Source organism: Lactuca virosa, chromosome 2 (assembly GCF_052849685.1).
Source record: "Lactuca virosa cultivar CGN04683 chromosome 2, Lactuca_virosa_CGN04683_v6, whole genome shotgun sequence".
NCBI classification, from domain to species: domain Eukaryota; kingdom Viridiplantae; phylum Streptophyta; class Magnoliopsida; order Asterales; family Asteraceae; genus Lactuca; species Lactuca virosa.
In genome coordinates, this window is record NC_136427.1 from 60,874,312 (window position 1) to 60,901,920 (window position 27,609).

A 27,609-nucleotide genomic window follows, 5' to 3' on the forward strand; every position below is an offset into this window, starting at 1 on the left:
CACTCCCACTGGACCGGAAATCATAAGGGAAACTACAGAGAAGATTGTTCAAATCCGAGAACGACTGAAGGCTTCAAGAGACAGACAAAAGAGTTATGCGGATAAAAGACGGAAACCCTTGGAATTCCAGGTTGGGGACCAGGTACTACTAAAAGTCTCACCCTAGAAGGGATTAGTACGTTTCGGAAAGCGTGGGAAACTAAACCCAAGGTATATCGGACCATTTGAGATACTTGCCAGGATCAGCTAGGTGGCGTACAAACTTCGATTACCGCATGAACTCAATAACATACACCCTAGCTTTGACGTATCGAACCTAAAGAAGTGCTTGTCCGATGAGACGAAATTGAAATCAACGAGAGTCTCCAATTCGTAGAAGAGCCAGTAGAGATCATGGATCGGGAAATTAAAAGAACTAAACAAAGTCGCATACCCATTGTGAAGGTCCGTTGGAATGCCAAGCGAGGACCTGAATACACCTGGTAACGCGATGATCAGATGAAACAAAAGTACCCGCATCTTTTTCCGAGAACTCTATCTTAGATTAAATTTCAGGACGAAAGTCTCTTTAACGGGGGGATGATGTGACAACCCGATATTTTCAATTCAATGTAATATTAAAAAAAAAGTCAAACATAATAAACTATTTGGAATCAATGAAAATAGCGTCAAAAATGAAGTGTTCTGAAGTCTTAATTGGGATGCATAAAGTGTTAGATATCATTCCAAGGTTTTCATAAATATAAAGAACACTCAAATCCGAGTTATAACGAAGAAGTTATGACCGATCGAAAATCCCCGACACAACCGGTAAAACACTGTCAAGTGTAAAAAGTGAAATTTCAATAAAATACTTTTTAGCCTTAAGCATCTAAACGAAAGTCGTAGATAATAACGAACCGAGAGCGTACATAAAAAGAATGTCCAAATCTGACTTCGTATGAGGAAGTTATAATTTTTCTAAGTTTTAGAACAATAGTAGACAGCTAAAAACTCGAAATAAAGATCGAACGAATTTTAGCGGACGCAACCTAAACGAGAATTGAAGGTCTCTACAATAGTATTAGAATGGTAAAAAGACAGACAAAAACGGACATGGGATGAAGAAGTTATGGATTTTTAACGGAATTACCCTGTCCCGGCCTATTAAATAAAATATAATTAAAAATAAAATCAAAAATATCCGACGAAGTCTAAATGAAAGTTGTAGAGTATATTCTCACCTACGCGTGGATATAAAGAACGTCAAAAACGGAGCTCGTATGCGAAACTTATGCATTTTTGAAGTTTTTGGCACACATTTCGAGGCTTATCCGAAGGAGTACGCCCAGCGTACTTCGGAGTAAGCCCAACGTACTGAATGGAGGGCCTCAGATCGGCCACGTCGCCCCTACACCTCTACTGCAGTCCCATCCGAAGACCGGAGACCGAGATGTCATCGCTGACGTACGCCCCGCGTACGAGGGTACGCCCAGCGTACGAGGTACGCCCCGCGTACTTCGGTGTACGCCCCACGTACGAGGGCAGCTTCCCCTCCTATAAATAGCATGCGAGACTTCCGACTTTTCTTGCTCATTTCACTCTTCTCTCTCACTTCTACTCTCCTGTTAGCACCCTGAGACGACCCCGACACCCCGGTTACGTACCTAAGTCCCGAAGAAGGTCCGAAGCTCCGAGATTCCCGAGAGAATATCTTTTTCTTCAAATCACCGCACTTTCCAGGTGAGTTCATACCCCTACATTTTCACGTCTTTTCATGTTTTAGGGGGGGAAATACAAGTGCAATACGAGAAAAACTTATGTTTTAAGATACGCATCGTTTTATACGGATTCAAATACTTTATCTACATTTTTGTAAATGTTAAATAACATTGATACCAACGTTACACTTTACATGCAAAGTTGGTATTACATCGAGTTTTTATCACCAAATGGAACACACTTTCGGAAAACCATAATGGGTATGGTTTACGAGTTATTCATTACATCTTTACATAAACACTGTAAAATGAAATACTTTCATCTACAAGAAATATAGACTTTTCTTTTCGTAAATCTATTATTACTAAGTGTTGTGAGACATTCAACTTCAACGTACTCACAAGTACGCATTTCAAGTCCTGTATTATAAACCATAATCTCTTGTAGGGAGAGCGTGATACTTGTATATAGATCTATATGGGATTGACAATCCCGCACCTAAACTGTTAGCTAGAGTTAGACCGGCAGGTCTGGGGTGACAAACTTCATAACACTGCAACGCTTGAAGAACGTTGTTACAGGCAGTCTGGGTCAATAGCATGGTTATAAAACTCACACGGAGTATTAAAATAAGTTTGATTTACGAGACTCTTAAATGCATTCAATAATTACATTATATGGGTATAAATCCACTTTCACCATTTGAGCACGAAAGATACTATTGCATTCCAGCCTTTGGAACTTTTTCAAACTATTACACATACGTAGAAAATATTGGTTTTTCTGGAAAACACGTTCAATTATTTTTACTAAAGGACATACAAATTTCTGTACAAAAATGCTTATGAACTCACCAACTTAATTGTTGACGGTTTTTCAAAACTACTTGTATTTCTTAGGGAATCAGTAATACAGGTAACCATCAGCTTTTGGAGAAAGGAACACTAAGGCGTCTGTTATCAAAACATTTTAAATCATCATATTTGTAATATTCTTTTGAAACATGTATTGCACGCAACAATGTAACTTTTTATTATATTTATGATGGTTGTGCTTACTTTCTTTACAATATTCAACTGTTATGATACTATGTGAAGTCATCCACCCCCGAATGCTTCCGCCATTCTGGTTTTGGGGTGTGACACAACCCAAATGGACCATGTCGGGTCGGGTCAAGTATATACCAATTATAGTTATGGACTTAGACACTAATCTAACAGGTGCAGGCTGTAAACTTGACCTTACACTCATCCGGACAGCCGCAGATTTCGAAAACGGATTCTATTTTCTCGACCCATCTCTTAAGGGCTATTACGCTTCCTGTCCCATTGAAGGTCCGAGGTTTGGCGTTGGTAAAGTCCTTGTAGGTGCATGTTCGAGTGCCTCTGTGGTTCGTCCCTTGATTTGTGCTTCCGGCTCCCTGCCCGTTGCCTTCTCCGTTGTTTCCATTGCGAATCTACGCAAGTGCTGCAGTGACCGCAACGGACACTGCTGCCTGGAATGCAACCGAGTTTATCTCAGGTGGGGTCGGTGTTGCGTTGCTTCCACGGTTGGGTCTTCAAGGCATCTTTCTATCATGGAACGAAGAGATGTTGAGTGCCTATTGTTTTGCGAGTTTGGGATCCCATAGACTAGACGTATAGTGTGTATTTAAGTAATTTCATGCATTAACAGAAAACAAGAAAATAAAACACATAGCAGATGACAACATCATGATAAAACATAAGGTATCTTCATTAATACTAATAGTTTTGATATATGAAAATTTGCCAGAAGGCATACAGTACATGGGGGAAATATAAAATTTGACAACATAACGACCCTATGAGTAGTGTGGTCACTTAAACATAGAGTCGATAGTACATAGCATAGATCATATAATACTAACGATAGATATGACTGGTCCTAGTCATGGTGGGATGCGCCTGGGGGTGGTGCTGAGGAAGTGGAGGCTCCATGAAGGCGAGCCACCTGTCGCTCCATGTCTCGACGTCGACCCTCCCACCCCACCTGCCTCAAGTGGAATTCCCGAACAACCTCTCGCGTTTCCTGCTCTGCCCTCTCAACCCTAGTTCGCATCTGGTGCATCTGATCGGCGGTACTTTGAGTCAGATCGCCAGTATCCGTCAATCGTCTCACCATGACTGGTAGTGCTCGGTCAGCCAGTACTCCCTCCCTCAAGTCATAGAACTCTCGAGCCATGCCAAACGGGGGTCGTTGTCCCTGTTGCCTGCTCCACCTCCAAATGTCAATACCTCAGGGAGGTGTAGGGCCACTAGGGCCCATTAGGTGAGTTGGCATCCTCATGGGGTATGGTGGGTTGATGAATATGGACCCCGCATCTGAATCATCATCGCTGTCGTCACCAAACTCTTCTTCTTCAACATCTGCCACAGGTTCCGCAGGTCCCTCTTCGATTTCTTCTTCCGGTTCCTCCTCTTCCTCGGGGTTCTCTTCAGGTTCCTCATCAGAATCTTCTAGCCATCATTTATTTCCTTGATTGCAAAAATAAGGATCTTTGGGGTGGTGGAAACCAACCATACTGACTGCATGAGAGTGCGTAAATAAATCACGTTTTGATAATCCCTATAGTATATTTTTAGTTATTTAAGTTTGGGTTCCCTAGAGTTTTTGGAGAGTGAGGTAGGATTTTGGATTCGTTTCCCGGTATGATCACTCCCGAACACATGTTGGTCATATTCTGAATAAATATAGTTGATCAGGCTATATTTATCCCTAATATGACTACATAACTGCCCAAGTTTAATCATAGTGTTAAATTTCCTCTAGAAGCTTTTATTACATATTGTTAGGTTATTATTCTAATATGTGCAAATAAGTGTGAAATTTTTGTTTTGTTTAGAGTTATTTAGTCCCATTGTGTTTATAGTTGCATATCATGTATGGTTAGATATGCTAATTCACTATAAACATTTCTCTGATACCAACCTGTCACCCCCCGAACCAGACAGCGGAAACGTCCGGGGGCTCGTGTGACTAACAATTGAATTATCATTACAATGAATACACATGAAACATAACACATTCATCACCAACATTTCATATTACAACCAAAATTGTTCACATCAAGTGAATTGTTATAAATTACATAAGTTCAAGGTATTAATAGTACGAGGAGCGATGTTACATAAAATAAAACCATGCATACCTGGAAATCTTCCTGCTCAACGATTACCTGAGAATGCAAGTTATTTTGAAAACGGTAAACATATATAATGTTGGTGAGTTCATAAGTATGTTTGAATAAAAGTCTTTGTATCCTTTTTAAAAACCCAGAAAATCTGATATTTTCTGTAAAGTGTCTGAAAATGATGTGAAAATCAAGTATTGATGCACGTGTGAATTTCGTAGTAGTAACATATATGAATATAATTTAGATTTCTTTGTATTGTAAGTAAGTGAAAATTGAATACTAGTAATTCCCCAGAAAATCCGATATTTTCTGATTTGTTATAATGTCGAGGTTCTTGTATCGTTAACTAAGTTATTTTGTATTGACACAATCGAAGGGTTAATCTTCGAAACGTTATATTGGTATTGAATCTCTATATGAGCTGTTATAATCATACATGATAATGACTAGGTTGCCTGTCTTAACATTTTTCCAATGGCGGTATTTGCTCAAGGTTTTGTCGTCCTAGACTGGCCTAGTCTACCTGTAGCGAACAGCTAAGGCGTGGGGGGTCACCCCGTATAGATCTATACACAAACTCTCGCTCTCCCTCCAGGAGACTCTGATTATAACTACAAGCTACGACTGTACACTAAAAGGTGCCAACCGACACGTCTCACTAGATTGTCAACCTTTCGTACTATGTTTAATGTTTACGTGCATGTTGTATGTTATCAAATCCAAAGGTACATGTATAAGTATATGAAGTTCAATAGTTATGTAAAGGTATAGTTAGAATCTACCAAGCATGTGAATTTCAATCCAAGTCCAATTAGCTTGTAAGTGGATCACACAGGCCCAATAACATGTAAGTGGATAATTTGGGCCCAATAGGCATGTAAATGGACCACAAAGGCCCAACAAACATAAATCAGGCCCAATTAACATGTAAATGGGTCGCAAGGCCCAATAAACATGTCATGGAAAATATTGGGCTCAATATACACTTGGATGGACCGTTAAGGCCCATTGGTCATGTAACGTGAATATTAGGCCCAATAAAATTGTTATCGATGTATTTCGTCCATTTGTTATTATTTCGTTGATTGTTTTAGTTCGAGGTTTACCGAATTGAATATAAAAGTCCTCTTTTGTAAAAACGATGATCTTGGCCAATAAGCCTCAAATTTTCAATTAAGGCCCAAAGTTTTATGAAATGACACTTTAGTCCATAATTTATAAAAAGTTTGTAATTTTTCCCAAATGTCTAGAAATTCACGGTTTTAGTCCAAAAATATATATTTTGACATTTAAGGTCTTGTATTGCAGAAAAGTGCAATTTCAGCCCATTGTTTGTAAAAATTTACACTTTCGGCCCAATTTTGATAAAAGTTACATTTTTGATCCAATTTAGAAATAAATGTTATTTTCACCCCTAAATTTGGTTTATTTACATTTATGACTCAAGTTTTGCTCAAATAACATTTTTAGTCCCAAAACTTTCCCTTTTCGCAAATTTGGGCCCAAAACCGTGAGGCCCAAAAGTTTGGCTCATTAAGCTAAAATTTACATTTTTGCCCCTTTGAAAAGCATGTTTATCATAAAAATTCATTTTTATACAAGTAGACCCTGTTTGATCCTTATAAAAACATAAATGTCGCTTTTTACCCTTATCTTTTGTTCTCTTGACAATTTTTGACCTTTAACATAGTTTTTGCCTTAGATTTTTATATCTTGAACATATAACACTTTTAACTTGATAATATGATGTATAAGGTGTCTTAGTTCATGGATCTTGACTCAATATTACTCAAGATGTCGTGATTTGCTAAGATCTAACATATTTTTACAATATAAACCAAGAAATCACACAAGACATGCATATAACACATAGATCTACACATTTTACTTGCATTCTCCCCCAAAAATCATGTAAAACCGAAAACAAGGGGTATGAACTCACCTTTGCTTGATGTTTCGGCTTTTGAAGAAAATATGGAAATGTCTTTTGGTCCTAGCAACACCTTGAAGTGGATCTCGAGATTATGAAGCTTCGAAGGTGTGATCATGGAATCAAACAATGTAAGAAGGAGTTTTTCATGTTAAGATTGAAGAAGATACTTCTGTTTGACAAAAACTTACCAATGATTGGAATGAGTTGATGAAGACCCTTAGAACTCTAGCAATTTTCGAGATCTTGGAGGAAGAAGGATGATCTTTGAAAGTGTTTGGAGAGTGTTTGAAAATGAAGTATGTGTGTGTGTGTGTATTTGCTCTCGGCTGAGATATCATGAAAAGAGGGGAGAGAAAGGTGAGGTGACTTTGCATGGAAATATGTGAGACCACATATTGTTACATGGTGGACAATATGGAGGTGGCACCTCCAAAGTCAACCCCCCTCCATTTCATTTTTCATTTTTTTTTGTTAATGTGTTGGGCCGAGAGTTTTGGGCTAGGAGAAAGGGTGGAGTAGTTTGGGCCTTGAATTGCCTTTACTCAAAATTATGAGGCCCAATGATTACCTTTCGGCCCAATGGGCTCATTAGATAAGTTCACGGCCCAAATAGGATAAAAGAATGGGTTTATGCCTCACTAAGGTTAATTGGGTTAGCTATGGCCCAATAAGGCCCATTAGGGTTAGAATGAATCATTCTAGGCCCAAATGGTCCAAAATGTTATAGATTTGTGAATTGGGTCCATTTAGAATCCAAATAGGGCTTTCATGTTCATAATAGTTGAAATGGATGCTTATTGGTCCATCAGGCCCAACAAGGAAATTCTTAGTTTAATATGGACTCAAACCGGGATTCTTAGGGTTTTCAGACTCTATGATGAACATTAAAGGTGAATTTAAATGATCACTGAGTATATTTGCTTAGAGTATATGTTTTACAATAGTTGGATGATTACACGCGAATAGAATTTCCTAGCAAAAATGCTAGATGTGACACAAAATGATGAAAATTTGGCTCTTGCTACTGGTCTTGTCAGCTGCTACAATGCTTTCATGGCTGGCAAGCTACCTCCTCAACTATCTTTTGCTGATTTGGAACAAATTCATCCCGAAGATGTTGAAGAGATGGACATCACATGGCAAATTGCTATGCTAGTGTTCAGGGACAAAAAGTTGTCGAAGAAGACAGGCAAAAATAATTGGGGAATAATTGCTGAAAAGAAGGTGGGCTTCAACAAAGGCAAACTTCGCTGCTTCAACTGCTAGAGCCTGGCCATTTTTTGAGAGACTGCCCGAAGCCTGACAGGAGGGAAAACAACGAAAGAACTATGGTGCCAGTGGGTAGCAGCAGAGGAGCTACCATCAACAACCAACCGCAAATCTTGTTGTGGTAGCTCAGTCGTTTAACTGGGACGACCAAATTCAGGCCCTGAACATCTCCGGACCTGAAAATACGCATCTTGCAAAGATCAACGACATTGTAGAAGAAGAAGATGAGGTGGACCCAGAGGCGGAAATGATGGATCTACAATTTGCGTTTATCGTTCAAACTACGCCAGAGCCTGCAAAGCCAGAGGTTAGTGAAATCACTTGCTCTCTATCTTGTATTAAAACTATCAAATTTTTACGTGAACATGTTGATTTGATGCGTAGAGAGATAGAGGAACTAAAGTATGATGAATATCAACTTAGGAAAGGCCAGAAACCATTGAAAGATCAATTAGAGGCCAAAACAAATGATTATAAGAAATTACAGGCAAAATACAGCGACAAATGTGTTCATTATAAATATCTTAAAAAGGATTTTGATGTTGTAACTGCGGAATTTGACACATTGAAGACTCGTTTTGCAAATGTCGATTTTAATTTCAAGATATTCGATGTGTCAAATGAAAAAGTTGCAACAATAATTGAAAAACAAATGAAATGGAAGGATCAGAAGTAAGTAGGAATAGGTTATGAGAGTGTCCCTCCCATATTCAATCAGACTTATATTAACACTCCATTAACTCAAGCTGAAATAGACCGAGAACCATTCATGGTATATGGCAAACCAGCTGCTGAACAGGCGACAAGATCTAGTACTAGGAAATTCGATACTAACATTTCTACTTCCTGTGCAGATTCATCTTTAAGTCAGGAAAAGCAAGAGGGTGGAGAGAAAGTGTCTGAAAATAATTTGGTGTCAAAATTTGGTGTTCCTATTGAGTCTGTCTCTGATGTTAAAACTGATATTTTAATTTGTGATGATTTTGTGTCAAATTTTAATGTTTCTGATAAATTTGGTGTTGTTTTTGTGAAATCTACTGAATCTGAATCTGACACTAGCACATCCACATCATCTACACCTCTCACACAATCTGACTCATGCACTTGCACGTGTGGGAAAGTTATAAAGGTAAATAAGAGCATGAAATCTGATAAAGGCGATACTAGGTCTAACGATAATAAGCAAATTTGTTTCAACAGTGGTACTGTCGGCCACATTGCTCGCAATTGACCCAATAGGGCATTTGTGCATTTTTCTGCACCGAGAAGAGAGAACGAGTCTCGAGGGAGGTCTCTAATGAGAAATTCCTCAAGATCTTGTCTTCGTGATGATGATCGGAAAGTTTATAATGATAAGAAAAGGGCTGATCTTAAAACGAACAAACGTGTTTTCACTAAACCAGCCACATGTGCTTTGATAAAATTTAATGTGGCTAAGTCAAGATCGATTTCATCAAAGGGTGCGTCTGGATCTTCGACTAATCCTAGTTGAAGATCTAAACTCTCAAAGCAAAAGAAAATTATTTCTAAATCACCTGTAATTTCCTTAAAACCTAACTATCAGTGGGTGCCCAAATTCTACACTTGCCCAATCTACATCATCTTCTGACGGTGCATCTGATGCTAATTCATAATTGAAAAATCAAAATGATAAATCTGTGAATCTCAAGGGTAAACCCAAGGATGTAATGACCTGGGTCCCGAAATCTAAATGATCCCGCTTATTGTACAAGAATAGCTGCGGAGGAATGTCACCAGACCGTGGTATGTTGACAGCGGTTGTTCGAGGCACATGACAGGAGACATTTCCCAATTGCACAACATTCAAAATTTCAGTGGGGGATATGTTTCCTTTGCGGGAGGGGATGGCGGAAAGATCACTCAAAGGGGAACATTTTCTAATGGGGTGTTGAGTTTTGAGAATGTCAACTACGCAAACGATTTAAAGCACAGTTTGTTGAGCGTCTCTCAAATTTGTGACAAGGGCTACTCGACACATTTCACCGATAAAGAATGTCTAATTTTGAAGTCAGGCATTGTTATCCCAGATGAATGGATTCTTGTTAAAGCGAAGCGGGATGGAAATGCATATATGATTGACATGAACAACAATCTTCCTGAACAAGTCACTTGCCTCTTCTTAAAGGTTTCCGAGCACAATGCTATATTGTGGCGTCGAAGACTCGGACATGCTAACGCAAACAACCTGAATCGACTTGCTAAGAATGAAATAGTGTGTGGGCTTCATGTCAAGGATTTCATCATGTTTGAAAAGTGTGTGGCATGCGCCCAAGGAAAGCATCACAGAAAACCAGACCTACCTAAATAGGTCAATTCAATCAACCAGGTGCTCCTATTGTTACATATGGATTTATTTGGTCTCGTCAACGTCCTCAGCATCAATAGAAATTCATATTGTCTAGTTGTAATCGATGACTTCTTGCGGTTCACGTGGGTTTTCTTCTTGTCCAAAAAAGGTTGGGGTTGCTGACTTGATTAAGAATTTTATTGTGATGATAGAGAACCAGACCAACCACCGGGTGAAGGCGCTCAGAACTGACAACGGGACGAAATTCAAAAATGTCGTTCTCGTTCACTTCTGTGCGGAAAAGGGGATAGTGCATTAATAAAGTGTCGTTCGCACACCGTAACAAAATGGTGTTGCTAAGCGGCGAAACTGAACTCTACAAGATGTCGCAAGGACGATGTTATGTGACTCCCAACTTCCGGTTTTCTATTGGGCCGAGGCGATCAACACAGCGTGTTATGCTCAAAATTGTGATCTGATCAACAAAGCTCAGATGAAGACTCCATACGAAATTATCTACATTCACAAGCCATATGTTAGTCACTTTCATATCGTTGGTTGTCCTTGCACCCTACTTCATCTGGAATCCAATCCCAAATTCAACGCCAAAGCCGATGATTATTACTTTGTGGGGTATGCTGCTCGTACGGCGTACAAGGTCTACATCAAAAAGACAAAGCAAATCCTAGAATCCTTCTACGTGCGCTGGTTGGAGGAGAAAGAGACGGATGCCAGAGTCAGTCCAGATTGGTTGTTTGACTACACATCTTTATTCAAATCGTTCACTGTGTTTTCAAATGATTTATCTAGGTCCAGCTCAGGTTCGAAGACTGTGATTGAAGATGAAGACGAAGAAGTTTTTTACAGACCGCCACTGGTGTCCTCTACGACTCCTACAATGGATGGATCTGTTCCAAGTGATTCGTCAGATTCTTCGAGTTATCAAAACAATCCAGATGTTGATGCCACTCCTCTTAATCCTGATGAAAGAGAGTTCATGTCCAGAGATGCTTCCGCTGTTACTCAAACATTTATGGACCTTCTCTTTCCCGAACCCACTCACGATTCCAAACCGTCTGAGGTGGATCATTCAATAGATGATGGATTTGGGTTGCATGGCATCATGCATTAGGATAGACTAAATGAGAGAAATAACACTTGTGGTTTATTAATATATTATAAGTTCTAATATATTAATAGTATTATTTAATTAATATTTATCAAGAATTAATTTGGAATTAATTAAGTGATCAAAAGATGACTAATTAAATATATGGCTTGATTATGTCAATCATCCATAACTTGTATAGTGGGATAAAATGCTCCATGGACTATCAAGTTGGGTTAAACCCATTGGATGCTCCATGGAGGCTCCATGGGAGTTACAAACTCATGGGTCATGGAAATGAAGTGTCATGTCATATTAGGGTTTACATGGTGTAACCCTAGAGGTGACACACTATATAAGGAACATGATACTTACCAAAATCGGTTAGACCAAGAACAAGAGAGGGCAAGCCGATTTTTACAAGTGTTATACATTCTCTAAAGTTATTCCAAAGCATTTGGTGTTGTTTGAAACATTTGAGGCATCACACTTGGGGTGCTAGGCTCTCAAGGTTTTCAAGGAATCATAACAACTACAAGGTATGTAATTCTAGCCATCTTTTATGATTAAAGTTCCCCATGCATGCTAGATAGGTTTATGAACCTTGGAAAAAGTATTTTGCATGTATTTTAGACAAACATAGATCCAAGGTTTTCTAGGGTTGCATGTACACTTAGGAGTGTTAGAAATGCTCAAATCCTATCATTTGTCAATATTCACAACCTTCCCGTAACGCTCAATGGCATCAGCCAGGAGCTTCCTTCCAGAATTCAACGCACTCACCCGATTGAAAACGTCATTGCTCAGCTGGGCGATGGTGCTCGAACGCGAAGTCAGAGTGGAGATGTAAATACATGTCTCTACTCTTGCTTCATCTCTCAAATAGAGCCAAATAATGTTGAAATGGCTTTGAATGAGCCCAGTTGGGTGGATGCAATGCATGAGGAGTTGAATCAGTTTGAAAAGGTCGAGGTTTGGAAGTTGGTTGAATTACCTAAGGGCAAGAAGTCACTCGACACGCGCTGGGCTTATCCAAACAAGCAAGATGATTCAGGGGTTATTGTTTGGAATAAGGTCCGATTGGTTGTACGTGGATTTCGTCAAATTGAGGGTCTAAACTACACCGAAGTTTATGCTCCGGTGGCTCGCTTAGAGGCTATTCGCATTTTCCTCGCGTACGCTTCCTACATAAACTTCACAGTTTACCAGGTCGAGGTTTGGAAGAAATATATGTTGATCAACCTCCTGGGTTTGTATGGGTTACATCAAGCTCCAAGGGCATGGTATGCAACTCTTATGAAGCATTTGCTCGAGCATGGCTATTCACGGGGGACAATCGATCAAACCTTGTTCATTAAGCATGTTGGTGCCGATCAGATTCTTGTTCAAATCTACGTCGATGACATCATATTCGGGTCAACATGTCCACAGGTATGTAAGGAATTCGAAAGCGTAATGAAGAAGAGGTTCGAGATGAGTTCTCTGGGGGAGATGACCATGTTTTTGGGGCTTCAGGTCAAACAGGACTCAACCGGAATCCTTTTACATCAAGCCAAGTATGTTGAAGATATGCTAGAGAAGTTCGGGTTTCAAGACAAAAAACCTGCCTTGACGCCAATGGCCGAGAGACCTCTGTTGACTCTAGATATTGAAGGCGAATCCGTAGATCAGACTGACTACAAATCAATGATCGGATCGTTGATGTATCTAACTGCAAGCAGGCCAGACATCATGTTCGCGGTTTGTCAATGCGCACGATACTAGGCTAATCCTGAACTTTCACATATTATTGCTGTCAAAAGAATCTTTCGGTATGTCAAAGGCAGCCTAAAATTGGGTCTTTGGTACCCGAAACATTCTAAATTTGATTTATATGCTTTTGCTGACAGTAATTATGGAGGCTGTGAGCTTGGCAAGAAATCAACGTCTGGCGGATGTCAATTTCTTGGAGACAGGCTGGTGTCATAGCAGTGCAAGAAACAGCATATAGTCTCAACCTCAACGGCAGAGGCGGAATACGTAGCTGCTTCTGCCCTTTGTTCTCAAGTTATCTGGACACAACATCAATTACTGGATTACAGTTTGAATTTTCTAGAAACCCCTATTTTTTGTGATAATAAAGCTGCAATTCAAATTGCTAAAAATCCAGTCCAACACTTGAAAACCAAGCACATCGATATCAAAGTGCATTTTATCAAAGAGTGTAATGAGCGTTCGCTCATTCGGTTGGAACAGGTTCCTACTACTAATAATGTGGCACATTTGTTCACAAAACCGTTTAACAAAGCTCTATTTGTTTTGCTTGTGGGATTTTTGAAAATGATACGATTTGTGGAATAATTTTTTTGTTTTATGTTAGTTTAAATTTGCGCACTTAATTTTCATTCTCACCCATGCACAAATTTAGGGGGAGAAATTAAACAAAATCCAAACAAAAATTAAAAAATTAAAAAAAACTCCAAAAACAGTTGCATTTCTGTAAGTGTTTTGTTGGGAAGTGATATATTCATGTGATAACAGACAATTTGAATATGTCTAATGTAGCAAAGTTGAATTCTCTAGGCTCTGTGTTCCATGCGCTGGTAGACACGAAAGATTTAAATGGACTTGACTAGGTGTAGATGAACTTAAGGAATCTAGAAATTTGACAAATCTTAACTTAGATAGTTCCATTTAGCCTAACAATACGACGCTTGGGTAGATTGAGCGGGGAGATATACATGAGAATCCACAGGTCACACTAAAGCAATCCGTATCTACAACCGTGGTTGAAATACATCCGAACTGGACTGAAACATATGCAATTCTATTTCTCTGCATCTTCTATCTATGCAATTATTCCTATCTGTTAGTTATATGTCGTCTCCTTTACGTTATTGAAATACATCCGACCTGGTACACAACATATGCACCATTCTACTTCTTAATCCCTCCAAATCTGGTTAGTCATATGCTTCACCCTCTGCAAGGTTGGAAGAGATCCGACCTGGGTGTACAACATATGCATTCAAAATCTGACTTCTCCCATAATAATTGTCTGCTCACCTAAAGTAAGGAGTATTTTGGAAGTCCCTAATTATTGGGGTATACCTGGAAGCGGAAAACATGTTCTAGTACATTTAAAATTAAACAATCACTAGGTTGTCTGTAGATCTCGCTGCTCAATTTAGGTGGACAACAATATCCTTGGTCGTCGTCAAATGAATGGTCCTTAGGAATTTTATCTAGAAAGGTAAGGTCACAATGCCTTGTCATTTATAGTATGTCAAAAATTTGTCACAATCTTTCGTGTTTAAGTGGACCACAATACTGGCGATCGACCAGATTTAGACATGAGGTAGAGGTACTGATAAACGGATTCAGGCTGTCTATTAACTTTAATCACAATATCACAAAATATTATTAGCGTTAGTTGAGGTGAAATTGGTGTTAATTCATTTTAATTTCAAAATTTATTTTTATTTTTATTTTTATCTTGCTAAAAATCAAAAATTATAAAATTAAAATAGTTTAGTTTAATTTTTTGAATTTGTTTTATTTTATTTTATTTTATTTTATTTTTTAGTCCTCAAAATGCATTATTTTTAATTTTTTTGAGTATTGGGCTTTATATTTGAAGCATTTTGGGTTGCAGCGCATGGATTAGTGGATCGGGTTTGGATCCGGGTATATATACCCACGTTCTTGGTTGAAGAACACTTTTTACCACTATTCATCGACTCATATTTACTTGTGTTTTTGATCCAAAATTGCTCATTGATTCGTATTGGTATCATCAAGGCGATCATCATCATGCTAAAATAATCGAAAAACGACCGTGAATCGTGCCTTAAATCGATGAAATTCAAACATTCGGCGTTTACGGCCATTGAAGGGTTCACGGCCCTTTGATGGGTTTACTGCCATTGAAGGGTTTGCGGCCGTGATCCCGTTTACGGCCGTGAACACCGTTCCAACCGTGAACCCCATTTCATTCGTGAACTATAAATTAATGACATGGACATTTCCTTAATCATCAATTAAAAGCCTAATAAAAATTGTTTAAATGAGTAAAATGTAATCTTAATTGTTTAAATTTTTTTTTGGTTTTTCTCACTTGGCTTGTTTTATACAGATCAAAGAAATGGCTAACTTGAAGTTTGCTGATGTTCACAACTTGGCTGTTTTCCTGGTCGATCCACCTTCAAATCACAATGATTTCAAGTCCATGATTCATGGTTTGAAGAATTGCTGCCTTCCAGTCCTGTCACTTCCAGTCCTGTCATTTATCAAAGAAATGGCTAATCTTAATTGTTTATGCTTTCACTTCCAGTCCTGTCATTTATCAAAGCCTATCAAGGATTTCTGGAGCACTGTTGTGGTAAAAAGGGGTGAAAATGATTATGTATCCTTAGAGGCTACTGTCAAAGGAAAGAAGATTTTGGTAACGGAACAGATCATTAGAGAAGTTTTGCAATTTGATGACCAGCCAGATTTTCTGACTGAGATTTCAATGGATAAAACGGAAGCTATTCTTGAAAAAATGGGATATGAAGGGGTGTTTTCTCCAACCATCAACAAGCTGTTACCACCCTACTGGAGGTTTCTAGCTCATGTGTTTATGAGCTGCATCTCGGGTAGGAGATCAGGGGCTGATGAAATTTCCTTGCTGAAGACGGGTGCAATTGCAGCTCTTGCTATGGGTCTTGAATTCAACTTTTCCAAATTCATTCTAAATGAAAAGGTTGGGAATGTTGAATGAAAGTATAAGGAGAATTTTTTCATGTATCCAAGATTCCTGCAACTGATCTTAAACTTCAAACACCCATAAGTTGAAAAGGGAGGAGAAACCCTTGTTGTGAAATACCTTGGCTCAAATACCTTTGGACTAATGAAGCAAAATAGAAAAGGGAAGTTTATGTTTAAGGGCATGTTCCGATTTGTAAAGTGTTGGGTTTTTGAGCATTCTAACACTCCTATGGTGTACATGCAACCCTATAAACCTTAGATCTATGTTTTCTCTATCATACATGCAAATATTAACTATTCCAAGGTTTCATCCTAACTAGCATATTATGAAGCACCTATACTACAAAGTTCTAGTTAGATGACATACCTTTTGATGTAGCTTGATGTCTTCAAGCTTTAAGAGCTTAGCCCCAATAGTGTGGAAGCCTCAAATGGAATCACAAATCACCAAAACACCTTGGAAGAACTTGAGAGAATATATATGCACACTAAAATCGGCCCACTCTTATTTTCACACACTTGTGCCAATTTTGTGAGCCAAAGACCCCTTTATATATTATGGAGGATTAGGGTTACATCCATGTAAACCCTAATACCCATGACCTTTCATTTACATAGGATCCATGGGTTAAAAGCTCCATGGACCATCCATGAAAGCTTAGCCCAACCTAAATGAACTTGGCCCATTCCATATATATAAGAGTCCATATTTAATTAGTTCTTTTTGATCACTTAATTAATTCTAAATTAATTCTTGATCAATACTAATTAAATAATATGATTCCATATTAATATATTAGAACTTATAATATATTAATATAAATCATAAATATACTATTCTCAAAAGAATATCCATATAAATTGTGTCGGTGAAGTGCAACCCAAATGGACCATGCCGGGTCGGGTCAAGTACATACCAAATATAGGTATGGACTTAGACATTAATCCAACATAAAGTTCGGGAAGCTTATTGAAGCTAGTGATGCATCATTAATCGAAAGCTCCTCAGATCATATAGAAACGGAAGATGATGTAAGGAATCAAATCAGTCCTGCCTTGGCCAAGCACTCACATGTGTCATCGCTAAATCATCGAGGGGCCCACAAATATCGCTTTTATCCCGAAGGTAAAGGGAATGGATAAACTTCGACTCATATGGCTTGTTCTACTACTTGTTGAATCATACACAAAGGCACGTTTTATAACATCGATTTACTACTGCGGTTTCGTGCAATCAATGTACAACCAACTCATAGTAACAACTCATATCTCTACGTTTGAAGAATATAATATATTATCGTCTCATGATCACTCGTGATAAAATCCATGAAGTGATTCAAATGAGTGCGGGTTAAATCCAATACTCAGAACTTATGAGCACTCATGAGTGTTGTAGCACAACTTTGTCCACCAACTTGGACCTCTACAAGCCAACTCATGATAGTCTTGATTCATATCTACTTCCAACATATGACCGACTGTGGATGATTTGAATAACTTAGTCATTCCGGAAGAATAACCTAGTTATTATTGAAGTCAAAACATGCAAAGTGAAACACAAGAATAAATGAATCAAATATGGTATCAAACCCTATGAATATAAATAGACCACTTTTATTTATCACCATACTGATTACTCATTATTCATTGTTTCGGCTTTATCAACTTTATACCTGAATTAAAAACATTAGTTGTCCCATGCTCCAAGCATGTACACTATGTTTTTCTAAACAATAGCTTTGCCATACACCAAGTATGCACTCTATGTTTGTCTACGATCCTTTTCTTTGTGAACTAGATCAATTGAACATAATTTCAATGATTCTCTTTTCACACACCCAAATCCTTGTCTTAAATGTAAGAATTCCAAATTCCTATCATTTATCGAAATCTGTTTAGATTTTAAACGTATATGCATTGTTCCTCTTGTAATGATTATGCACAAAGCGACAAAGACTTGGCAACAATCATTACAGAGTATTCCAATGGAGAGCAATTCCATGGAAACGATGTTTCAAATTCAAAGCGCATTGCTTTGAACATGCTTCTTGCATTAAGTTTCTTTAACCTTACACAGATTGCTTCCACCTATGAAGACAACTCTATATTCCCATTTTGACTACCACTTCTGAACAAGAGTTGCCTCTTTTCAGACTATGTCAATATGGTCCTTCCAATATTAACAGTATACTTCCAACTGTCCTTGAGCAACCAATCTTTGGTAAACCTTAGATTGTCCTCGACAATTGCTTAATCACTTTAGTCATATCCAATTCTAGACATTTTCCTCCTTAATGCCCTAAGGCATTTGGAAAATTCAGAAAGAATAAATATTATAGCACATGAAATCGATCTTGTACCCAAAGTAAATGGGACACGATTCATGATGTTTCACATAAAGACATGGTTCTAGACCAGTCTTTTGCCATAATAATTTTTTGTTTGCCATATTCTCAAAATTTGACTATGAAAAGGGATGTCGTAATCATAATCGAATTTTGAGAACGCAATATATAGAATTTTCTTAAGTTGAACCAATCCAACATGAAATTCATGTATATATTCTTGACTAAAGGTGATTAAAATCTCAATATAAGCTCTTTAGAATGATTATAAACTCAATCTAAGCTTTTTAGAATTGAAATGAAGTATAATTTCCTCTCCCTTAATTATAACAAAACAACTTTTTCAAACCCTGCAACCTCACGAATTGAAACTTTTGTTTTCTATAATTAACATTGCTAACTTGCAATACTTATCATAATTATCATGCTCCCACTAACATGATGATTATTAGCACAACACTTATGCTCCCACTAGCTTTGACATGTATCCAGAAAACAGTTGGACCTCTAGAAGTCAATACTTTATTGACATTTTTACCAAAGTTCAGATTTCTGATACTAGATTGCTTTGATAAGACTTTATCAAAATTATACACCTTATCTTAGATAGATCACAGGTGCGTCTAAACAATTTCATAACTATGAAAAGGGATGCCGTAATCATAGTCTCAATTGTTTAGACCTTTTGCCATTTCTCATAAGTCAATGTTAGTGTGCCGGTTAACCACGCACGCTCCACTAACGACTTTGAGAACTGCAAATATCACAATTGCTATCTACTTAAAATGTAGTTAGTGAAAGAATTTCCTCACCATCATTTTCATGAATCGGAGAGAAACCTTATGACACTTAGATTTTATGGTGTATGTGTTCTTATCCATGTGAATTTGTCAAACCATAATCACAAGACTAGGTTAGTGACAAATCCTAACTCATATGGATTGAACTTGTGCAATCTTAACTTCTTGCCACCTAGCAGCTCAAGGGCCTGCCATTGCTTCCAAGTAGCTATGCAAATAATTGAGAACATGTAGAACTCAAATGTATAGCCAAGTTAACTGGAATGGGCATAGAAATGTCAACACGATAGGTTATAAACCTCTAGTTGTGTGCTAGTGATGAAATACAGGTTTTATTCTTGATTACTTCTTGAAACCCTTTCAGGATCTTTTAGACTCCCACTGTCTCCTTGACCTATAAGACTTTCTTGCCAAATATTGAAGAGATAGTGTGGATTCTAATCAAGACAAACACTTAACACAATTGGCCTAAGTTGGTCTCTGTTTTATCCAAAACATCACAACTTACCAAATTGATATGTACAAGAGTAGAAAACCTTTTACTCTTACATTTCACTAGTGTTAATAAACCTTCTTTAAGATATGTCACTCAAGTTACATTTGTGGTGAGCTTGATCAGTGCACAAGAATGTGTACTCGATCCCTTAGTCCTTTACTTGACTCACACATCCATGTGAACAAGTAATTAGTCTTAATTTTCCAATGCTTGAAAGTTCTCATTCATCATACTATACAACTTGCATGATTCCAAGTTTCTATCCAACTGAAACTTGGGTGATGAGAATCTTTCCTTATTTGGAAAACTCAGACACTACCACAAATGAAAGAATCAAATTCATATTTCCACTCTTGCTACTAATGGAATCATATAAGCAACAAATTTTTTTTCCTTTTCACAAATGCCATTGTAAGGATATTTTAAAATAAATAAAATCAATTTTTTTTTCCTTTTATTTTAAAAACTTTGCGGAAAAATTATCCTTACAGTGCAAAAGCACATGAAAAACTTTGTTGTTATCTATTCCTAAGCAATATATCATAACTCCTAAGCAACAACTCAAAATTCTGATCACAGAACCATGCGATCGAGATCCATCTTCGCGATCAGAATCAGCATATACTTCCTTTAAGTTTCTTCACTTTTCTTTGATTCTTAAAACATCAACATGTGACCCAGTCACATCATGTAACAAGAATCTCAGAATAGAAACTTAACAGAGTTAGATAGTGGACTTTACTTGAAGTAGAGTCAATCTTCTTGACTTGATCAACCTTATGATCTTTCAGGTAAATAGGCCGCTTCGCAATCAATGCCCCTTACTTTGGCAAGAGAAACATAGGGACTCTTTGGGAATGGTGCATGGGACTATCGCAGAATTAGCCTTTCTCTTTACCATTTGGTCAACCTAGTTGACTATGGTCAATCCCTTTACTTGGGAAGAGAAGGCTTTTCTAGATATCCGTTACCATTGTCAATGTCCATGGTAGTTTGGGAAGTTGATCTACTAATCAAATTTGCTCTCCCAGTGCTCCAAATTATTGCTGATTCAGCAGCACCAAGCAAATAGATAAGATCATTAAGGGTCATGTCATAGTCTGTTTCATAGTAGTCCCAAAGGAATTCACTATGTGACTTAGAAAGTGATTGAACCACCAACTTTCTCAAGAGTTTGACACCCAACTCTCCCGGCTTGTCAATATGTGACTTCATCTCCAAGATGCGATCACAAATAGACCTTGCTTGCCAATAGGGCTTGAGTGACCTTGAACTTGTGGGTTAGGTAGAATAGTTGGAGGAGGTGGAGGAAGTGAAGTTCCAAGAGATTTGGGAGGATCATAGATGTCTGAACCAGTCATCTTTTTGGGAGATATTCAAGATAGTTGATCTAAAGTCCTTAATATAACACCCAATATGAAATATTAAGGCTAGGACCCAGCAAACTATTTTATAACTTGGAAGAGGGATGCCGTAATCCAAGCTATAAAATATTTGAAGGTAGGTGAATGACGATTCATCAATTTCCACCAAGATAAACGAAATGTATTATTAGGTTTTAATTGGTTTTGAAACTCCTAGATTCTTTTGAGATTCATTGAACTTTTCAAAGGCATGTTTCAATCTCGAGTGTGCCCTTCAGGTTTTGTGACTGGGACGCCGAGGATCACAAAACAAGGTGTGAATAACCATGCAAATATACTTGGTACCCTTAATATTTACCCCTCAATCGATGTGCCGGTTAACCACACACGCTCCACCGATACTATGATAAACATTAAGTTACCCTTTGCCTACCTTGTTAAGTCCACGTTAGTGTGCCGGTTAACCACACACGCTCCACTAACAGCTTAAACAAAGTGCAAAGTGTAATTTCATGGATTAGCACCTTATTCACATTTTGCTAAGTAACTAAGATTGGGAATTTATAAGTGTTTAGTTACTTAGTATTTATCATTATACTTATAATGAAGGGAGAATTATAGTCCTTGTCCTACCTGTTCGGCTAACGACCCTCCACCAGTCAAGGAAGCGGTGGGTGAGAGTGGACACCCATTAAACTGCCATTTTATAGGCAGTAACCTTATACCCCCCTTATAGACCGGCTTCGTGAATGAGGCCTACTAATGGTAAGACGACTTGCTCTTATACATATAATATATTAAACTTTTAATATTATAATAGTATAACGGTGTATTTTAGACATTTAAAATACTTGGTGGTTTTATCTATTAATTAAACTATACTCTTAATTTAATTAAATTTAAACCATGTCATTATGGAATTATTAATTCTCTTTTAATTAAACACTTTAATTATCTATTAATAAAGTCCATAAGAGTTAATTGAATTATTCAATAAAAACATCATAATTCCAATTATTAAATTCAAAATTAAAACCATTTAATTAATTGTTTAAGTTATGAACCCAAGTGTTTTAGAATTAAATTCTTTTTTTTTTATCATAAAAAAACTTTTTCCAAATTCCAAAACTTGAGGGCAAGTTTTGTAACTCTTGAAAACTTTTGGATTCCATAACTTATGGAGTTAAATACTTGTTTTATGATGAAACTTTTCATGTTCCATAACTTAAGAACAAGTTATGGATTTCTTTACAACATTAAGACCAAGTTTTGTAACTCCATAAAAAACTTTGAATCAATTTTTTAAAAACCTTTTCATATCCATAACTTATGGAGGTTTCAAAAAACTCTTTAGATCAAACTTTTAAAACTAATAAAATAATCATATTATTTTATCTTTTACTAAATTTGACCTAATTCAACTCATATAGCAAATGATTCAAATTTTACAAATAATTAGTTTTTCAAAAAAACAAGTAATTATCTTAAATTTGACAAACGTCATGTTTTTTTTCCTTTTTTTTTCAATTTGAAAATAAAACATTTGCATCAATATAACAGAAAACAACCCATGACTCTGATACCACTGTTGGGTTTTTGGGCATTCTAACACTCCTATGGTGTACATGCAACCCTATAAACCTTGGATCTATGTTTTCTCTATCATACATGCAAATATTAACTATTCTAAGGTTTCATCCTAACTAGCATATTATGAAGCACCTATACTACAAAGTTCTAGTTAGATGACATACCTTTTGATGTAGCTTGATGTCTTCAAGCTTTAAGAGCTTAGCCCCAATAGTGTGGAAGCCTCAAATGGAATCACAAATCACCAAAACACCTTGGAAGAACTTGAGAGAATATGTATGCACACTAAAATCGGCCCACTCTTATTTTCACACACTTGTGCCAATTTTGTGAGCCAAGAACCCCTTTATATATTATGGTGGATTAGGGTTACATCCTTGTAAACCCTAATACCCATGACCTTTCATTTACATAGGATCCATGGTTTAAAAGCTCCATGGACCATCCATGAAAGCTTAGCCCAACCTAAATGAACTTGGCCCATTCCATATATATAAGAGTCCATATTTAATTAGTTCTTTTTGATCACTTAATTAATTCTAAATTAATTCTTGATCAATGCTAATTAAATAATATGATTCCATATTAATATATTAGAACTTATAATATATTAATATAAATCATAAATATACTATTCTCAAAAGACTATCCATATAAATTGTGCCGGTGAAGTGCAACCCAAATGGAGCATGCCGGGTCGGGTCAAGTACATACCAAATATTGTTATGGACTTAGACATTAATCCAATAATAAAGTTCGGGAAGTTTGTTGAAGCTAGTGATGCATCATTAATCGAAAGCTCCTCAGATCATATAGAAACGGAAGATGATGTAATCACTGCTTCTGAAAAGGAAGAAGAGCCAATTGCTCCTGTCGCCATAGTTGTCGAAGCACATGTTCAGGTAGTGGATGATGATGATGATGATGAGAATGATGATGTTGAGTGAAGTGATATTGAGAAAGGATTAAGGGAGAATATTGTAGAGGGAGATTATAATGAAGACACAAGTTTAGGTGGTGAAATATCTTTATTTAACGATGATGACATTCCATTCAACTTTGAGCAAGATGAGTACAGCCCAACAAATGAAGATCTGGATTCTTTCTTTGAATTTGTACATGAAGTTGCTCAACCAGCAACAGAGACATGGGGAGTTCATGATCTTGTGATGACATTTGACTCCCAGCCTCCGTTGAAAAGCAGGTGAGCTGACCTAAGGCCAGGAGTGTATGTTGGGGATCAAGAACCACGAATGCAACCACCGAACACAACTGCTACACCACTTCAACCTACCCCTGAAGGTCCAAGCACCATGTTTGAGACCAGGAGCTCTTCAGCTCCTGGAGGTTCCTTTTCCCCAAGTCCTGTACACAACATCACCTCTGAGAGGCTTGCAAAGGTCTTGGCTGAAAAAGAAGCATCATGCCTTCCTTCTCATGGAAAAGGTATATCAATTGAGGAAGGCAACTTAGGGGGAGGAAGGCAACTCATGGGGTGTGTTAAATCAGAGAATCATTGAGAGAGATATTTTAATTGATAACCTCAAAACTCAAGTTTCGGAGCTTAAGGCAGACAACTCTCTGAAGACAACACAGATCTTCGATTTGCAGACACACCTAGGAGCTCGGACTGGATGTTACTTCGACCTCAAGGATCAACTGGCGATGGAATTTGGTGACAAATTCAAATCTGCTGTTGGAGAACCAGGCAGAACTGACTGTAACACCCATAAAAATTGAGTCAAATTAAAACATTTTCATTCATTCAAAAACCGTTAACTTCATACATCTCGTTTTCAAAATAGTTTATTATCAGAGTATCCCCCAGAACCATATCATAAAAATCGTAAAACATGAGTAGCGGTACGATCACACCTTCGCCTTGCCACGATCTCCTGAAGTACCTGAAACATATCACTACAACTGTAAGCCCGAAAGCTTAGTGAGTTACCCCCAAAATACCAACCACAAATAACATACTCATATCATATCACAAATAGAACAGCCACGCACATCAGGTCTACTGTGTGCTGGTCCGCCCGCACTGGGCCTTCAGTCCACCTGGTCCACCCTCCGAGTCTAGCTATGTACGTTGAGTCTACAGTGTGATTGGTCCGCCCGCACCGGGCCTTCAATCCACCTGGTCCACTCTCTGAGTCTGCATTATGACTGGTCCGCCCGCGTCGGGCCTTCAGTCGGCCTGGTCCACTCTCCGAGCCTCGACACGTCTGGTCCGCCCTCTTGGGGCCTTCAGTCTATCCGGACTGCTCGCTGGGCCTTCGGAATATCCGGTCCGCCCTGGGTATGTTGGCCTACAGCACTAAGCAGGACCCGCCTCAACCCAACCCCCGTCATACAAACATGTGCACATAAAACAATCAATCACATAACAAATCTCTAACCAGACTAGCAGTCTAACATATCACATAGGATATCAATATCCTAACCATGATTCCGACTAAACCGGTCACTAGCATAACATTACCCTATATCCCGGGTACCGACCTTAACCAGGTCTCTAACGCATACCATCCTAACTACCAGGATGCAAAGATTAGCAAAGCAATAACATAACAAAAACTACCCGGATTCACATCCGATAAAGGGCCGGCCTTGGTGCCGTAGACCCTGTCGATAAAGTAAGGATAACTCACCTTCTGGCTGCCGAAATCCTGCAAATCTCTGACTGCTGACCCGCCGGGAATCCCAACTATCACATGCAAATCATCACATTAGAATCCATCATGACTTTCTAGGCCAAGGGCCCACAACACTCATTAAGTCCATCATCCTCTTATTGGGCCAAGACCCAAAACCAAATTCTCATGCAAAGCCCAATATTGGCCCAATTTACTAAATTGGGCCCACCTCACCAAATGGGCCTAGATCCAAGGTCCATAATAATTATTGGGTCTAAATCATTCCATCCATAATGTTCAGTCACGGCCTAAGCCCCACTAGCCCATAAACAGCCCAATCACCTAAGGCCCAAAATCAAAAACCCAACAGAGGGCGTACGCTGGGCGTACTCCTCTGGTACGCGGGGCGTACGCTCGTCTGTACCCAAAAATCTTTCCAAGTGCTTGATGGCTTAAGCATTTAAGCCCATATGCTAGATCCAGTGACCAAAAGGGCCTAGGACTCATAAAGTCTCAATCTTTATCCTTTTGGACGTCCATAAAGCTCTTAACTCAAGGTTTTAACGCATTAAGACCTTCCAACTTCTTATATGGGACAACCGAAGCCATTGGGACCTCATTTTTCTTACTCAAGACCTCTCTAATGGTCTGAAAGGACAACTCATCTTAACCAAAACACATTATACATCAAGATGGGGGTTTTTGGGACAAGAATGGTGTCAAAACTTCACCATACATAGATCTACACAAAATAGATGTCAAGCAAGAAGCTTTATACCTTCAAGTGGTTGCAAAGGGTGATGCTATCTCGGATCTACAAGCACCAGCCACCAAGTTTCCTTCTTGCCAACCTCTTCTTTCTTCTTCTAAGCTTTCCTTTGCCAAACTAAGCTCCACAAGGTCAAATATCCACAACAATGGAAGAAGAACGGCTACTTAGGGTTTCTGAGAGTAAAAGGGCAGATATGGAGGCTAGGGTTGGAACCATAATGTTCCTTATATAGTGGCTGGCCCTAAAATTAGGGTTTTAAGACTCTGAGCGTACGCTGGGCGTACGCGTCCTTGCACCCGCGGTCATTCACCCTATTACGCTGGGCGTAACCCAGCCTACGCTGGGCGTACCCACGCGTGTCCCAAAGGCATGCATGGCCTACCTCGTCAACTTTTGCCATTAAGGGGTATAAATGTCAATATCTTCAAAGTGTCATAACTCCTTTATTCTAAGCCCGTTCCCGACGAACTTTATATCCACGCGAAGGTGGCGAGAAGCCCTACGCTTCTATCAACATACCTCGGTCCGAAACCTTCCCGAATGAAACTCATTGCCCACAAAAGACCGAAACACCCTTACTCTTGATCTCGGAAATTCATAAATAAGTACTTTTCGAACGGGGCGTTACAATTCTCCCCCACTTAAATTAGGCTTCGTCCTCGAAGCCTGCGGCAACACAAACTTCCAGATGATACTCCTACAATGCATCCACTGATCTCAAACCGGCTCAGTTTCCCTCAAACACAGGTATCGATACTCTAAATCCATCTCTTCCCTTGCAGGGTTCCGATCAACTGCTTCAAACCGGTCACCGGCTTCTTTTCTCTGATGACAACGCTCATCAACTGAGTGCTACCTGAAGATACTACCTTACTTCTTTCCCCATCTCCAATCGGGAATCCCTTACCTTCTCCTCTTCCAAGGAGACCGAACACATGCATGCGCATCATCCAACATTGCTACAACGAGCATCTCAACGGGCATCTAACCCGTATGTGCTTCCATATATCTGGTACAATCCCAGTGCTTACTACCAATAACCGAAGCATCTTCAATCATCCTTTTACTCTGCATGCCTTCCTCTCAGAGGACCCACACTCCTTCCGGAGCTACATACCTTTCCTTTCCAGGAAGTCTACTCATCAACCCTTACTGCACCTATAAGTGCCACAGAGCTATACTCCGCTCTACACTATCCATGTAGAGCAACCGTTATTCTCTAACTCCCATATACTCTGAATCCGATCACATAACTAACAAGGCCCACGCACGGCCTCCAGCCATCTCCATCATCATAATCAATACTTGGGGCCAGACCATATCGATTACTACTTCATGGCGACGTATTTACTTATTCTCCTCATATCGATCTACTATCACATAAAGAGTCTTCAGCATGCCT